This window comes from Camponotus vicinus, unplaced genomic scaffold (assembly GCF_025532165.1).
Source record: "Camponotus vicinus isolate PSW18456_S1 unplaced genomic scaffold, iyCamVici1.0 SCAF_4, whole genome shotgun sequence".
Lineage (NCBI taxonomy): Eukaryota > Metazoa > Arthropoda > Insecta > Hymenoptera > Formicidae > Camponotus > Camponotus vicinus.
Window position 1 is genome coordinate 17891325 of NW_028141976.1, and position 14829 is coordinate 17906153.

At 37.3% G+C, this 14829-nt stretch overlaps 2 long non-coding RNA genes across 3 annotated transcripts in view; one reads left to right on the forward strand and one right to left on the reverse strand.

Moving 5' to 3' along the window:
* LOC145970900 (uncharacterized) overlaps positions 1–14829 on the forward strand; it is a 113841-nt gene that overhangs the window by 16505 nt on the left and 82507 nt on the right. The window lies entirely within an intron of this gene.
* On the reverse strand, positions 10299–14706 carry LOC145970809 (uncharacterized). 2 transcript variants are annotated; one of them, XR_014438618.1, is made up of 4 exons: positions 14393–14706; positions 13916–13994; positions 13108–13358; positions 10299–13021 (listed from the first exon to the last, which is right to left on the reverse strand). It is a non-coding gene; the product is annotated as an uncharacterized LOC145970809 (long non-coding RNA). The 2 variants fall into 2 exon arrangements; XR_014438619.1 differs by lacking the exons at positions 13916–13994; positions 14393–14706 and having other exon boundaries at positions 10299–10527; positions 10630–13021; positions 13108–13623.

Below are 14829 nucleotides of genomic sequence, written 5' to 3' on the forward strand. Positions count from 1 at the left end.
GGGAGGGTGTCTAACGCTCGAATTTATCAAAATCATTTTGATACTTTCTCAGCACAGCATGACGTCACGCGTCATGGTGCTTCGGCTAAGCCGTCATTACGGAATTTGCATACACCGATCAGTCAATGGTGGAGATTCTAGTTTCTCCCTTTTTTTTAAAGAGGATTTGCATATTCGCGTCCCTTTCGATTGGTGACTACTCCTTGAGGGTTCTTAGAAAAAAGAAATTAACAATGGCACGGATCTATTATGATTTCCAGTATAAAGTTGACAGATTATCTTTTATTTCGCGCTTTTATTATTAAAATAAAGTGGTAAGGGAATTAGTATAGGAAAATATATATTTTTACAACGGACAAGAGAAAGTAATTACGTGTTGGCTGCGAGTGTAATTTATCTTTTAACTTATTGCGCTCTTTTATAGCGTATCAGCGATGCACTCAAAAAACACTCCGTTACGAGAGCATTAACGGGCGTGTAAAATGATCTGCACTTCTCTCTCTCTCTTTCTCTTTGATCCATATCGTGGTATGCAGCGTCAGCGACCACTGCGAATTTCTCGATTAATCCACCTCGAAATCGATAGCATTTCTTGCGGCTGACAGTGTCAGGGACGATCATAATTTCGTGCTCATTTGTGCAACATTATATTTCATAATATATTCATTCATTTATTTTTAATCTCGTATATTTAAACTACTGTAAAGTGTTAAAAATTCTATTTAAATAAGAAATAATTATCATTGTTTTTTCATTATTTAGTTGAATTATTGAACAAATTAATCATTAATTTATAATAATTTTATCAAAGTTTATATTATTTTATTATTAGAAAATATAAAGAATATAATATAATTATGCTTGTTACATACATTTAATATTTTTTATTATTTGGAGATTATTTAGAAACATAAAATCGATGTTTCGTGTGCAACTTGCGTTTTGCCTGAATAGAATGCGTCCCTGAGCACAGTCTGCAACTTCGATGTCCGCCGGTGGTCTTTACGATCGCCGGCGGTGGCGTTCGTTCCCATGTAATCGTGATGTCACGTTATCAGATGAGGCACGAGACAAGATGATCGAAGAAAAAGTTCGCGAGAGCTTGCGCGGTAAGCAGACCGAAAGCAGTTCCGTTGAAAAATAACTTGACCTCAAACTGTTCAGCCTCGCCTTGTTCTCGGTACTACAAAGTGGCAGCCTGCGAAATGGTAGAAAACGTTAGCGTGACACGCGGCTGATGATGGACCATTTTTCTCCGTCACAGATATTTCTTTCGTTGCCTGTCGATGTGGCTCGCCGCCTTCTCTCGTCTTCGAAGGCATTTCGTTTCTTCTTATGCGATAGTATGACATCACATTAAGCTTTTCACAAAATTAGAATTTTTTAGGAAAAACTTGATATATATTTCAGTAGATATAATAAATGTGTATCGATAAATATCGTAAGATTTTTTGCGAGATTAATTGACAATCTTAATAATTGATTGATATATGCATAATAATGATAATTCGCAGCAAGACTGTGTAACTCGACTTCTCAGGTTCTCCTGCGAATATTTCCTGTCACGTGAATCTGTTATATACAAAAGAATCTAATAGATTCATACAGATGAATCCTTACTACGCGGCGTGAATGAATGAAATCGCGTAAATATTTATGTAATGTTAAACACGTGGAAAACGTAAGCGAATATATGCGCATATTGTTCTTTCTATCACCCTTTTACGACGACATTACAACATTGTTCAACTGTGATCAAAGCCAGCGGCTTTTTAATTTAAGACAAAAGAGAAAGAGACTATCAATTGTCAGACAAATCATATAGAGGGAAGAATGTAATTCCGATTTAATCGCAACAAACTTAAATACTTTGTTCTTCGGATTTTACGACTCTTATTCCGGTGCATTTTTAATATTGCAGATTATTTTATTTTATTAGAAAAATTGATTGATTTTTATACATCATAGGTTCTCTTTGCATGCATGAATTAATGGTATCTTTTACCTTTACATTCTTTCTTATTAGTACAGATTTATTTTTACTAAAATGTTATCATTATTTTGTTCCTCTATAGAGTAAGAATAGCATTTTAACCGACTTGACTGAAAGAGAAGAATTTTCTTCTTGAAGGAGAAAAAGGCAATTCGTGCCACAAGGGATTAATTCCAATCTATGACATTGCGCTTCTAAACTCCGATGTCTGCGCATTTCTCGTATCTGCCTGGTATCAGCATTAAGAAATCTCATTTTGATTATGCACGGGATACGAGATTACTCGCGGTTGTCTGTCAAAAGACAGGGAGCCCATTTAAAATCGCTCGAGAAACAGCGCAGGGCCTGAGCGTCTCGTGACGGCCGCGAGGCACGCCGTGAGATATTACGGGATAGATCATCTCCCCGGGTACGCCGTCATTATTTCTGCTGACCTCTGCACCTGAACGCGATCCTTTCTGCATGAGCAAAGTACGTAATTTACGGGTCTCGCGTTTCTCGAACCACCGAGGGATTTACTGCGTTGGGCACCCAGGGTCACCCTAGCGGGGGTCCCTCCAGAGGGATACTTCTCCCTTATCGTTGTGTATATATATATATATATATATATATATATATGTATGTATGTATGTATGTATGTATGTATGTATATATATATGTGTGCAGAGTTCTTCTCTTTCTTGAGAAAGATCTTTCATAGTATCAAAATTCATGTACATTAAATAAGAAGGAACTTGAAAGAGAAAGAGAGAGAGAGAGAGAGAAAGGGGAGGAGGGAGGGAGAGAATGGAAAGCTATTTTTGCTTAGGAATTTAATTATAGAATACAAATAAATAAAATAATATTTTTTATGGTATTTATACATTATCTATGTATTATTTAATAAATTTTTATTTATGCATTTATATTAATATATGTCAAATATTTAATTAGTAAATATTATATAGATTGGCACTTTGAATTTTTATATTTCTTTTAAGGTACAGGATATTAAGTTACAAGCTTATAGGCGAAAGATAAGCACGATTAAAAAAGGCGTGTAAACAACGTCACGTTCGCGGATTATTTCCGTGGGAGATTATCACCTGTGTCAGGAAATTACTCGTACAAATTATCGGGATATTACGAACTATAATCGATATGCCGAGAAGATTGCATATCTTCCACGCTGGTTTCTCCGTGCGGATATTAACAAATTGATCGATACCTCTGACTCCGGTTTGAATTTCGCAATTCTGGAATATAGCATTCCTTTAGAATTTAACTCGCAAAATTTATTAACATGTATGCTAATATATAAATTTGGAAATAATGTAATCAGTTTTCCCCTTGATTTTTATAAATATGAGAAAAGTTGAAGAGAATACTTCTAATTTTTCTTTCCTCGAATGTTTGAATTTAGCTATTAGATGCATAAGGTGCTCGTACTCCTCCAACTCGCGGTCATTAAATCTCGAGATGCGGCACGTTTCTGTCGATCGATCATTAAAACGCGATAGATCGCGGTCTCCTCATGGCTACATTCGAGGCTGCGGTCCTGCCAGCGTGCCCACTATATAATCATCCGTGAGGATCACCGAGGTCGAGAAGCATAACGCGAGAATGCCGTAGAAGTGCGCTCGCCTGGAAAGGGGTTGGGTCCTCGGGTGCATCTTCTGGGGGCCCCACTCGCTCCGTGTCCGCGCGCAGCGTCGGTGGTAAGGGGGCTGAGGGGGGGCTCGACTCGGCCGGCAGGTGGCCTCGTCTCACGAGGCCCCCGTCCGCGGTTCACCAGCCAGGATGAGAGCACCGATGGACACGCGCGCGCCACGAGATGGAAACGTAGATTGCAGAGCCCCGTTCTCCTTGTTCCCTCTTCTTTCTTCCTCATTGCCATCTTCGTCCCCGAGCAGCGTACACGGGACCCCTGTATCTCTCCTCTCGTGAACCAGGATTTTTCTCGTCGGTCGTTTTCTCTGTTCGCTGCCCTCCCTCGACGCTTCTGTTAATCTTGCTGTATCTTTTTCAACGAATCCCATGGTAGAGAGAGAGAAAGAGCAGTTTATTTATTAAGACTTGTATATTACAAATTGAGAGAAAGATAAGGTGGAGCTATCAATGAATTTGTACACTGGTCCATGAGACGTGATAACATCGCCGTTCTTAAAGTATGTAGCGAATCGTGATAAAAATTAAACATATAAGCCTCGTGTAAAAACGCACGTTCGGTTGGTTTACTTATTACGACTTGTATTACACGATATTATGCGTGTACCTTTCTTTCGGTTATATCTTTATCGGAAAAATACCTGAATCTGATTAAGCTCGATCAGTACATTCTGCTACTATCTCTTCGCAACAAAATCTCGCGAATTTAAATTTTAATAAAATCTTGGAATTTTTCATAAACTGAAAAATAATATTTTATTTATGTTGTTCTCTGAAATTTAATTAGATTTTTTTTATTTTCAATGATTAATAATTTAATCGTAATTCTAATCATATATCTTCGTAACAAAATCTCGCGAATTTAAATTTTAACAAAATCTTGGAATCTTTCATAAACTGAAAAATAATATTTTATTTATGTTGTTCTCTGAAACTTAATTAGATTTTGTTTTATTTTCAATGATTAATAATTTAATCGTAACTCTAATCATATATCTTCGTAACAAAATCTCGCGAATTTAAATTTTAATAAAATCTTGGAATCTTTCATAAACTGAAAAATAATATTTTATTTATGTTGTTCTCTGAAACTTAATTAGATTTTGTTTTATTTTCAATGATTAATAATTTAATCGTAACTCTAATCATATATCTTCGTAACAAAATCTCGCGAATTTAAATTTTAATAAAATCTTGGAATCTTTCATAAACTGAAAAATAATATTTTATTTATGTTGTTCTCTGAAATTTAGATTTTTTTTTATTTTCAATGATTAATAATTTAATCGTAACTCATTACTCTAGGATAGTCAAAGACTTGGCTATTAAATTTTAATTGATATAGCGATATAGCGTTATTAACAACGCTGAATTTCAGGTTTGTCTAATTAAAAGAAATACCATTCCCTCAGCGAGAGCCGTAATTGTTCGCCACGTGTTGCCGATTTCCGTCGTCACCGTGACTATAACTCGCACTCGATCGTATATCTCGCGATTTCGTGGGGGACCCAGCCAGAGATAATGGTTCGAGCAAAGCGCGCGCGCGTTTGAGCGGTATCGTTATCGATCGTGTAACCATAATTTCGCGATTGTAAATCACGACAGGTGCCTACGTCTTTAGAACCCTGTAATTCAAGCCGAGTGGTGTCCCGCGCGACTCGTACACTTCTCCTCGCTTCCTCTCGCTTTTTTTTCATCCGAGAAGCGCGTATATTATATGCCTTCTTATACGCGGCTTTACGAGAAAGTAATTCTCCACCATGAAAAGTCACCCGGTGTTCTTTTGTCGTAGTATATCGCGAGATAAATCAGTCGGATTTTTTGCACGGTGCACGTAACGTACGACTGCGTCGTACGCAGTCTTTACAATGCTGTAACTCTTGCCTGTACTTTGTCTTTTCCGCAGAACACTATACAATCATAGAAGGATAAACATCATCGATGATGCTAGACATTGCGCAATATGGAAAAATATCACAAAAGTTTACACGCCTGTCATTTTGAATATATTGTATATTGTTTTCTTAGCGATTATCAAATTTATGTTATTCCGTGAAAGAATACAATGCACTTTCTATCTGCTTCGTAAACTGCATAAAAATAATATTCGATGAGAAATTCGGTCGGACTGAAGTTATTAATATCGACTTTCGAAATCTATGATCTCTTTACAATGGAATCGAGCACACGATGCCACGTTCAAACATGGTCTTACAAGACCAACTTGGTAGCGGCATGTAAATATCTCTCGTACTACATCGATAATATATACAAGGGATTTTACTGCGAACGCAACGCCCATACGCGATTGTGACATGTCTATAACGATCAGGGTATGTTCACCAATACATGTGCAGGTCGGGAGAGAAAACGTGCAAGCTTAAATCCGCGTGATGTACCATAAACCGTTATGGTGCAGTATATCCAGCTGGGACATAAGTAAAGGAATGATGCGCTCGCCGGACGCCAATTCTGATTCTGATATCTCCGTGACTTTATTGACCCTAAACGAAGTCCAGTGTTCGGCTGCGATATTGCGGCCGGCGAGAAAGTTTATGGCGATCATGAGAACGTCGAGTATCCTCGCAACAGGTGATGCCTTCTCGCATGCAACCTTCTTCCAGAAATGGAAAGGATAATGGCAATATTATGACGGCCTTACATCGAGGGAAATCAATTTTTAAGTTTTTAAATTATCCATTATATTTAAAGAACTCTATATATATCAAAAAATATTTCACGTTATTGAGAAATAATCGGTATGTCTATAAATTACATTTATATTACGTTGATAAACTTTTTCCTGTTACCTGTCACCGATATCCTGTTATGTAGTTTGTAGATGAGGTAATCAACCCGAGATCTCCATCATCGTAGGTTGAATACTTGAAGGTTTGTTGTTGGCTAACACGCATTTCCGCCATCGAGGCCGTGAACGACACTTATTATCGTCCAATTGGATAAAGTGTCGACGTTGCGAATTTGACGAGACAGCGTCTAGACGCGCTTGACATCTTCAATTTCGTCACGTCGTTCAAAATGACAGTCTACGTGACAGCACTTCTTGCGAAAACGACCCGTTCCTATGAGTGCGCGCGAATATACACCGCGGCGAATTTATGAATGGAAAGGATCGATATATTTCTCTTTGATTACATGACCGCGGAGAAACTAGAACACTCTCGATACATGATATACGCACCTATCAGTGCATAACTTGATTACGATTGTGTGGAGAAAATACATTAATCTTTTTCACGCTTTTTTACTTTCAATGGCTGATTAACTAAAAAAGAAATCTTTTTAAAATTAGATGATACATGCTATATATACATATGTTCCTTAAATCACAACGTAATTTCTTTTTCGTTTCTATATCGTCCCACTTGTGTGCAACGTGACCCAGCGACATATATGTGTGCATAGGTCCAGACTTTACCGTTGGAGAGGTCTGGTAATATTTACAATTGCACATAAAGCGAGAATACAAAGTATTTGCTTGCGACCGATCGGGATAACGTGAAACAATCAAATTTTTTTCGTCTGCGTGCTGGGTAACTTTTCTTTTATCTGAACATCTCATCGTTTCTTTTCCCGTTGCTCAATCGGAATCGACGCGACATTTTGACGGGTAAGGATGATCTCAATTAAACGGGTTTATCCGAATCGACGGGGGGTCGGTAGCGGCGCAATAAGGGTCGATGGGACATCTGAATATGAAATCAGCGGACGATACGATGCGAGCGAGACGGCGATTCGAGATGATCACAGGGGATGAAGAAGGGTGAATGGTCGTGCTATGTCGTGAGAAAGAATATGAATATTTCCTTTCGGGGTGTGAATGTCCTTCGTGACAATCGCGGCGGCCACCTGAGGTTACAGTTCGCTGCCTCCGAGGGGTTGTTGTCGGTGTTTTCTTCGAACCTCGTTATGCAATGTGTCCGCGACGCTGCCCTGCGCAATAAAGTGTCGCTTGTGCGGTCAGGTGTTCGTCAATGTCGGGAGATTAACGTGAAACTGGCCGCCATTCAAATCCAGAAAGAGGGGTTGCGTCCCTTTAGACTGCGTATCTCGGACGAATAACGATTTGAACTCTTTATCACAAGAGAAGAGCGGTGAACGTTGACATAATTTCCAAAGAAAGTATATATTATTTTTTTTCCGAATTTTTCTTTTCTCAAAAGAAAATCTTGATATAGTCGTCTTCAAATTGTTGCTAAGAAAAAAATATATTTTAAAATTAATTCAACTAAACAAAAGTATATTCAAATAAATAAAAGAAGATACGATGTACTTTATAGGATTATATCAAAAATTTATCCGTAACATCTTGATGCAGGCAAACATCTGGGAAGGTGTTAAATTGCCTGGAGAAGATGGTAAGATCCACGCATAAGAGGAGGGTGGTGTTCAGGCACTTCGCGAGCGTTCTTGCGAGCTATCGTCGATGGCGGGGGGTACACAAGGGATGACGTGGCTTGAATTGATGAGCAAAAAGCAGCGAAATCATGAGCGATTGCCCGGGCCCGAGCGGCACACACATCTTCGGCCCTTTCGCCGGTGCTGCAAAATAGTTTTTTTTCCGGTGTCGTCGACGCCGCCAGTCGTTAGTTACTCTTCCTCGACTAATCTGAACAGGTATCCCCACCTGCAAGCGCGATGCGCATGCGGTCGTATTATAATGAAGTGTGGATTGTAAATGAAGCTTAATGATGCTGGCACGGCACCGTCATTTTTCAACGTTTCGCCGCGAAGGGACGAGAGGATATCGCGACGCGGCGTCCTGCGAACGAACATCCGCGATTGCCTGCGATCTGCACGCGACAATTCGCTTCATCATTTCACGTCAGCGATTTCGAATAACTCGGCTTGTTATAGCCATTATTTGTTCGAGAAAAATCACGAATTTTTTAACGGTTTCGATCGAATGTCCGCTCTTTGCATGTAGACAACAGTTTGTACGCGTCCGTTACATCTCTGATGAGAAAAAAAAAAATAAAAGAAGAAATCGAGGGACAAGACCCGGCTAGCTCGAAATTATTTGAATACGCGAATCATTTATCAGGCGGTCAATTGCCGCAACGGAACTCGTCCTTCGAGTGGGGTAATTTCTCGTTAGGGAACACGTGAAGAAGATTCATAGGCAGCAGCGAGAATATTATGCCGGTCACTCTATAAATGTTATTTATCGACAATGTACGCTCAACCGGTATCTTTCATAATTTTGCAAACTGATTATAATACTGAATGCAGCGTATGATATTATTCATCAATTTTTGTATTGTAAACTATTCCAAAAAAATTAATCTAAAATGACTAAAAAAATCATTATAATAAATTATTAATAATTATTAAAAATTTAACGATTAGAAAATATATTTTAGAATATATAAAGTATTTGTATAAAAAAAGTATTTTAATATTACTGGAATTAAGAGACAAATGGGGAAAAAAGGAAACAACTTCTTTTTTTGCGAGGCGTCGATTTTCCACTGCGCGAACACCCTCTTTTCCGTTACACTTGTTATTAACGGTAACAAAGACTTGTTCATCCCTTCTATGCTACTCGGGGTGAAACAAAATAGGGGAGTCTGGACCAGTTTTTGAATCGCCCTGTTATGAAGTGTCGCCACTCAAGTATCGCATTTGTATACGAATTGCTCGCTTGTGGTTCTAGATCGCACTGTCTCCATCTGTCAAAAAAGGGTGCATTATATTCTCGTTCGGTTTCTTCGGTATATTACGAGACGTTCAACCCTCCATCAATAAATATGATAAACTGTCCTAAAAATAGCAGATAAGAATTACATCAGAAATGAAAAAATTAAACGAAAATTAATAATTTACTCAATGAATTCAAAATAAAAGTAGTAATTTCAATTTTTGATATTATCGAGATTAGTATTTTCTAATGAAACCGCGAAACTGATGGCAAATTTCTTTATATATGATAATAATTATCACGAATCGTTCGGCGAAATCATTAAATCAAGAGAAAATAATAAATCGGCAAAATGCATGAGGCAAAATTTGTTCTTAGCCTCGATTTCGCGATCGCGCACCTGCCTGAATGATGTTGTCCGCTCGAATTCCGCGATATTGCGATCGTTCAAAGGGATTCGAGATAGGAAATATTTATTCGAGGAGCGAACTGGCCTCTCTCAGGAGACAACGGCTGGCACGATCGGGTCGAGAAGTCGAGATTCGGTTTTTGCTGTCGGCTGCGAGCGGCTCGCGAAGAACCTATCGATTTACAATGAGCTACTGTCGACGTCGTTGAAAGTTGGTTCGTTGCAAAAACTAGTATTGGATTAACGCGCAGAGAGAACCCGTGGCTTTTTCGTGTGTGGAAACGATTCGCCAGAAGAGATGCTCAAAGTCTATGAAGACGTCGCAGTCCTTGTGAATGTACGTCACCCGCGATGCACTTTCATGCTTTTTGCAAAATACCCGATTCCTTATTCTCGTTTGTATGGTCTTGAAACAGAGTTTTTAGCTTCGCTTTTGATGCACTCGCAAAGATTTTAAAAGTCTTTTATGACACAAATATAAATCAAGAAGTAACTTGGCAATATAATCCATTTTTTTTAAATTTGCAATATTGAAGACATAGAAACACTTTAACAAACTTTTATGAAAATTTGCATTTAATAGAAAACAATTCAATTGAAGAGAATTTTGTTTGTGTCCAGTTTTATGTATTATATATATTTAAATATTGTAAAATATTATTTTCATAATTATGTCAGTATTTATAAGAATTCGTATATTTCGATTAGAGTTTTTCGTACATCTATACGTGATCGAATGGCGTCCCAACATCGGAGGCGTCATATCGTTGCATCTGCTCCGTATCAATAAAGACGGGTTATACGATGCGATGTGGTCTAAATGGGAAAATAAACAATACACCGTCTCGTTAGTCAGTTGGCGGCTTTTATCTTACCGAGGCAGAACGCGGCATTATACCGTGAAATGGAGTCTCATACATGGAGACGATGTTGCACTTCGGTCTGTGCCCACCCTGCACTCTCTTCATCATGCCCGCGATAAGTGGCTGCCGTTTGCACCGTGATAGCCGACTTCTGACCATCTTTTTTTTTTATCGGAACTTCATTTGTACAAGTCATTAAAGACCCAACATCCGTGAACAGCCGAATCGAGCCTCGTCGTGTTGTCGAATTCGTTTTGTATGCTTTAACGCTTTTGGAAAGCGTCGGAGATGCCATGTGCCTGGTGACCGGCAAATTTTTGTTTGCAGAAGACGTAGAATGCGTCTTATGTTAGCGATTTTTGAATAGTACTTTTGTATAAATAAAAAACATTAATATTAAGAAAACATTCCGAGGCATTTATAATTCTCTCTTTCTGAAATATAATTATTATATAATTGCTTAAAATATATACTAATATGATACTTTATAAAATATTTGAACTTCATTTTATGAAAAATTTATGATCATTTCATCGCATGTGCGAGAAATTGAGTTTTTAACAAGCAAAAAATGTAGAAAATCCATATACGACCCTTTCTATCATCATTCTTCATCACATCGCGTCACGGTTTTCTCTGCCTTAACGCTCAATGTTTCCACAATCCTAAAACAATCTTACAGAATCATCCATCTTTGGCAACAAGCAAACGTGACAAGAGTGTTAGACCAAACTAATAAAATTAATGAAGCTCAAATTGTCTGAGAAAAATATTTGAGAAATCTTAAAAAGTTTTTTATTGTTAGAGAAATATGCTTTTTGAAAGTAATTTCAAGTATTTTGATATATGCTTTATTTGTTTAATGTTCCATTAAACGGATATTCGAGATTAATTGTGTCGAGATTGTGTCAGGGATTGCTATATATTTATCGTCCTGTCTTAAGTAATGCGAAACTTTTGATGGATGCAAGAGCTGTACTGTATTATGTATGAAACTTTCTCCGCTCTCGATATCGATCCTTCTGTCACGTTGAGTCACATGTTTCTTTTTTTTGTTCGTGCCCTGCCACATCACATATGCGCCGTATGTTATCGCACAATGCGACTGCAAATGCATTTATCGACTTGGCCGAATGTAGCCCCGAATGTAGCGCGGCGGAACCGAGGTGTATATCTTTGCGAGCATCTCGGTCATGGAATTCCGAATAATTTGTTTCGTTGGTTATCAAAGATTTAGACTCCGTAATACTGGGTGACCGCACGTCGCCGTTATGGAAATCTCAAATGCGCATTTGTTGAAATCTCAAATCGCAAAAATATAAATTCGCATTGGAAAATAATTGACTTTTTTATACAGAATTTTTATTTATTCTCGTTAAATTATATGATCTTATTATTACACACTTGGAATTTTATATAGAATTTTAGGGACAAAAATTTATTTTTGAAACTTTCATTCTTCAATCTTTGTATCTTTCGGAAGTTGCTTTGGAATCTCGCACAGTGTTTGCGACAATAAAGCCTCGACAAGTTTAATGTACCGACGAAGAGGTAGTTGGAATTCTCGTGTAGTCTCCGCATTCATCACACGGCGATTATTTTACTTCTGGACATGTCAAGAGTTGTTAATATGATATAAGTAATCGACGCACTTAAATGGCAATATGGCGAATTCCGCCAAGAAAGAGGAAGCAAGTAGTACGATTTTACATTAAAAAACCATTCCTAAGTGTTTGAGAAACAATTACTCTGGATCTCCTTGCATGGTGAGACATTAAAGTTCAAGTTTCCTTTCTCGAAAATCATTTGTAAATATTCGCACGTGATAAATTTCTTCGTATTTCTTAATAACAGCTTTCTTAATAAGTGATTGGCGCATTTTTGACGTAAAAAATACAACGTGATATCTGTTAAAATCTGAAAAATTATCATACGAAATACGAACGAAAATTATCATAAAACACTCACGGTAAATTGATGGCTGTCGAAAGTTCAAAAGTGTTTCTCACGATTGTATCACGTTCATCTGTCAACATCACTCCTCATTCAAACAGTTTCTACGTGCGCGAGTCGAGGTCGACTATTATCTAGATTCACTTCTGTCCCGAAAATTCCACTGAGGTTCGGCAAGTTTTTGGTCCGCGGCCGATTAGGTCCGGAGATACGGGTTCAAGACAAACAAACAAGAACAAGCGCGCGCTCGGCTACTATTCTCCGTGGTGTTCACCATGAATCCTTAAAGTGTCCTCTTGCTTTTCTCGTGCCGCGGCAGGTGCACACACAACCGTAGAATTACTCGAATGTGACAAATATGCCAAACATCTCGGCTAGGGGAGCCGTACAAGGAAAAATACTTCCTTTTTCGCTTCTTTATAGCAGCCTTTGTTTTTTACAAGAGAGAATCGGCGTTGACAAAGACTATCATTCATTATGCGAGTAAATAGATACTAAAGAAGGTTGTATACATTGTAAATAAACGTTACAAATGAGGAAAATCGGGAGAATCGAAAAATTAAAGGCACATAAAACTCACTTTTCAGAGCGCTTACGTGGCGATCGCTTTCCCATCTTGTCGCGTCCCCAATAAACGACAATTTCAGCGGGGACATATTGCCGGTGTATTGTCGGAAAACTCGAAGTTGAGTGCACTCGAATTTCGATTAAAATTTAGAAGGCGTTCCAGACCCTCCTATTGTCGCATTTTCCAATTGCTTACCGCTCGGGGTGACATTATATCTTTTCATTCTTCGCTTTTGCACCTTTCGACGACAGTGGTTCTTTATCCTAAAATTTGGATGAGTCAGCATCTTTCGTTCTAAAGAACAACCGTTTGCAGATCTATATTATTTGTCATTGCTAAAATATAAAATTTTGTTACTATTATTAATTGCAGATTTTATCGAATCTAATATTGTTATAATACGAAGTTATATTGAAAAATTTTATAATAAGAATGTATTAAAAATTTTATAAAAATATAAAAATAAAACAATGTTATAAAAATATGTTGAATAAGAAATAATACTATTAAATCATACGTATCGTTCAAAGAAACATATAAATTTTTTTTTCTAGTTTTACGAGAGAGACAGATAAAAGTTGAGAGCCTCTTTCTTGCGAATAGGCTAAAGAGACTCAATGAAAGTCATTCAAGTTAAGTCGTGCCCCCGGTTTTCAAGTTCATTGATGCTCGAAGTTCATTTTTGACAGATGGCCCATCTGCAGGCAGTCACTTTGTTACGCGTTCTTATTGCAATCGATAGACTGACCGAGAGGAAACGATTTCAAATGAATCGCCTCCCTCGTCCATTATTAGCTAAGTAATTGTTCGGCTTACTGACCCAGGCTTCGCATATTTTGCGGCTTTTCGGAAAAAGAGCATAGGTTTATTGCTATTTCCTGTGGCATCCTTTAAAAACGCTGGGAAAATGAAAAAGTGTGAGTATCTACAGGCTAAGAAAATTTTCTGTAGGCGAAACGTCTTTGCCTTTATTCTCATTGTATTGATCATAACAATGAGTATAACACTCATATTATCAATATATAATTCTTGAACTATATAAGTATAATTAAATAATTCATTTATTTAGTTAGAAAAATTTATTTATCTAAATTTCGTCAAATAAAAAGAATATCAAAATATTCTATTCGCATCTTGTACGTTTTTTGAAGGATAAATGAGAAATTTAATTAAATATTATTATTGTCAATTTTACTTTATTTGCATTTTATTTATTAACACTAAATCGTTAAAAAAATTCTTAGCATCTGCGCGTATCCAATCGTTATGCGTTTGACATTCTTCTTTCTTTGCTTACATTTAAAGTAACTCTTGTGACTGCAAGAAGTGTAGAGTTCATTCAAGATTCCTAGAAACTTCATGAATGAACTGTGCATGGAATTCAACAGCGCACAACTACACGTAAAGTCTAAAAGTCTCACTGACTTTGTAGTGGCAATTCATCCATCATTTCACTGAGATTTGACTCGCCTCAATGCCCTTTTGCAGAATCCTCGATGGTCACTTGTTAGAAGAGATTGCACTTCAGACAAACTCTGTATTGAACGTTTTTCTCGAAACTGTCCATAAAATATAAAAATAAATTCTTGCTTTTAAATATTATCATGTATTCAAAAGATATAATCTTTCAATATGCAAATATACATCTATTGCGATTATATATTTTGATAACTATCTTTAACTTTGATTAAAATAATTTTATTATTTTTACAATAAGATCATATATCAGCGAAT